This window comes from Galeopterus variegatus, unplaced genomic scaffold (assembly GCF_000696425.1).
Source record: "Galeopterus variegatus unplaced genomic scaffold, G_variegatus-3.0.2 Scaffold1815, whole genome shotgun sequence".
NCBI classification, from domain to species: Eukaryota; Metazoa; Chordata; class Mammalia; order Dermoptera; family Cynocephalidae; genus Galeopterus; species Galeopterus variegatus.
Window position 1 is genome coordinate 336,604 of NW_007727926.1, and position 3,239 is coordinate 339,842.

General features: G+C 41.4%; 1 long non-coding RNA gene across 1 annotated transcript in view; it reads right to left on the reverse strand.

Annotated features, from left to right (window-relative positions):
- Positions 1-1,193: 1,193 nt before the first annotated feature.
- The window catches only part of LOC103595674, a 6,962-nt gene continuing 4,916 nt past the window's right edge, over positions 1,194-3,239 (reverse strand). Inside the window, exon 2 of the long non-coding RNA XR_550968.1 lies at positions 1,194-1,683. This is a non-coding gene — a long non-coding RNA (uncharacterized LOC103595674). The remainder of the gene's footprint in view (positions 1,684-3,239) is intronic.

The window sequence follows — 3,239 nt, forward strand, 5'->3', positions numbered from 1 at the left end:
CCCTTCCTCTTACTAGAAGGAAGTAGCCTCTAATGGGGAAGGCACCCATGGCTTCTCTCCTACGTACACTCTAGGCAGCTTGGCCTACTGGGAGACTAGGGCCACAGTTTGGAATCACACTTTATAGAATACCCACCCAAGGTTGTTTTATGTAATACTTAAGTCCCATCTTCAAACTCTGACACTGTCCCAAAGCTTTTAAGATTGATAAGCAGATACATTTCGCTTACTCTGCACTCTTGGTGATTAAACCAAGATTGATCAGAGAGCAGATTCAATAGCCCCTGAATGCAACACCAATGTCTGATGGCTGTGTGCTGATGCTGGTTCAATCAAGAATGCTGCTGAGTAAACCTGCTCCATTTATCACTCTCTGTTTATTTTATTTAAAAGATGCCTCTTCCTATTTGGAAAAAGGACACATTTAGTTCTTGCAGAAAAATAGGAATTCTATAAATCAGAATTTAATCTAGTGGTTCTTCAACCCTGTGTGCATGAAAATGACTTGGAAAGTTTACCCAAATGCACATTCCTGAGCCCCACTCCCTAGATTCTGGTTCTCCAGGTCACTCCATGGGACTCTGATGCAAAGGTGGTCCTGATCATACTTGGAAATCAGCTGGCTCCTCTATTTAGAGACCACATGACTGAGTGGATCCCTCAAACTCTAGAGCTTACTTTTGAAGTGGAGTAATAATCCGTTTGAGTGTCACAGTTTCATTGTGATGTCAGTTGAGATAATGCATGGAAAACATGCTGGCAAAGGGTGGGCAGTAGGTAGGTGTCATCTCAAACGACCTGTCCCACCTCTCCTATACTGTCCTCCAACTTGAGGTTAGGGCACACCACTCATTTCCTTGGAGCCACTGACTCCTGCCTGTCAACAGGGCCACCTCCCATAAGCACATGATCACACCAATGCCCTGAACACCTTTACTATATAGGTTCTTTTGCAGATAAACCCATGGAGAAGAGGATCCCATGAAGAATGTCTAGGAATAGAAAACTCGGCATTGCAATAGCTTCAACAAAAGGGCTTACACTCCCTCCAAGCGTTTAGTCTAATTCTAAGTTGGCTGAAACACTGGCTATGAATTATAGCCCTTGATACAGAATTTGCTATTTTCAGCTTAGGTTTTGGTGGCCCATTAAAATTAAAAACTAAAAACAATACAAAGCACAATACCAACAAATTCATTTGTCAAATTGGCTCTTATTACTTGCTGTTCAAGACTGTAACAGCTATGATTTGGTTTCCAGTAGGCCCTTTGAACTGAAATATATAGCACCTTGATTTTTAAACACACAAAACTCATTCACATTTAAAAAATTATATATAAAAGCACTGGGTTTTGCCTCCTCCTCTCCATCCCCCCACATAAAGGAGCTGGAGATGGTTGAAGCTGTTGCTAGAAATTAAATAGGGCAACAAAACGCTTTAGCAAACTTTATTCCCTGAAGTTAGGAGGTGCTGTCCTGCAGCTGTCATACCACCTCGTCAGACTCCAGCCCGTGGACCTCGTATAAAGTGTCCAGTATTGCAAGCTGCTTTTCCATGGCAGGGAGGTAAAGGCTGAGGTCTCTCTGCATCCCAATACTGAAAGCTTCTTTCTGGTGGTCGCCTTCCTTTATGGTTAATGCGGCCACAAAATCTTCATAGGATGGAGCTGCCCTCAGAGCTAACTGCAAAAGAATTGCCTGTGAGAATCTACATCACGTCTGTCTCTTGCACTCTTATTCTTATGCACGTGTGCGCGTGCGCGCGAACACACACACACACACACACACACATACACACACACACACACACACACATCTGAGGACAGCAAGAGTAAAGAAATATGAATAACCTTCTAATTCATGGACTCTCTAAAATTATGTTCCAAGCACCAAATCAAATAACTTTTAAGGCTAGAAGAGGCAAGTATATATGTGGACCATCTTAAGGATGAGCGATGAGATGAAGTCAGGAAATGCTGAGAGTGTGAGAAAAGCTCCCTTTTCATCCACAGTGTGATCCAGTCTATTGCCCTTGAATACTTGAGTACACCTGTATGCATGTTGCCATCATGGTATCTCTTTGCACATGGCCAGCCTTCCAGAGCATCTCACTCTATTTGTGTCTCATCTCCATATACATTTCTTTGCATATCTCCTATTTCCTCCATATAGATAATATTTCCTTTGTACCCTTGAGTATCTTCTAAAATGGAAGGGAGCTAACATTTGTTGTTTGTTTGTGCACTGATGCTTTAACATATGTACCCCAGTTAATCTTGATAAGAACCTTGTACAGATTATATGCCTATTTTACAGATGAGCATCATATAACTACTAAGTGCCAGGGCTAGAATGACCTTAGGATCATTTCTGTGATCTTCAATCACACCACCACACCACACTGCTTTCCAAATAGAAGATTTCCTAGGCTCCTATCCTCCCCTTCCTTTGCAGGCGTACTATTCCTAAACTTGCTACAATCTGCTTTTTTATATCCACAAGGTTGGCTCTTTTGGAGAATTGTGAATTATCATTCTACAGTTGCTTTCCTGATCTTTATCTTTTGAAAGTCTTTGAGAATCAACCCTCCCCATTTTTGCAATAAAAAAGTGACTGGCATTATCATGCAGTAGTTAAAACACAGACTTGGATGAAGCAGACCTGGACTTGAGGTCTGCATACTAGCTTGAGGAATTTAGCAAAGTGCTTAACCTCCTAGAACCTCAGTTTCCATATATCACTTTCCTTATTTTATAAACTAATAGGATATGTAGAGGGGCCAGCCTGTGGCTCACTCGGGAGAGTGCGGTGCTGATAACACCAAGGCCACGGGTTCGGATCCCATATAGGGATGGCCGGTTTGCTCACTGGGTGAGCGTGGTACTGACAACACCAAGTCAAGGGTTAAGATCCCCTTACCTGTCATCTCTAAAAAAAAAAAAAAAAATAGGATATGTAAAAAGTCTTTAGCTCATTGCCTAGCATATAATAAATATTAAGATATTGGTATGAGTACAAGGGAGAGAGAGAAAACAGAAAATGAAGAAAAGGCAGTCTTCAAAAAACTGTGAGAAAATAATGTGAGAAAATCTCCCAGAACTGAAGGACAAAAGTCCTTGGATTTAAAGACCTAACCAAGTGCTTAGTGCAATGAATGATAAAGACCAATAGGGCATATCACGAAATTTTATAACATGAGGATAAAGAAAAGATCCTAAGAGCATCCTGAAGGGGACAAG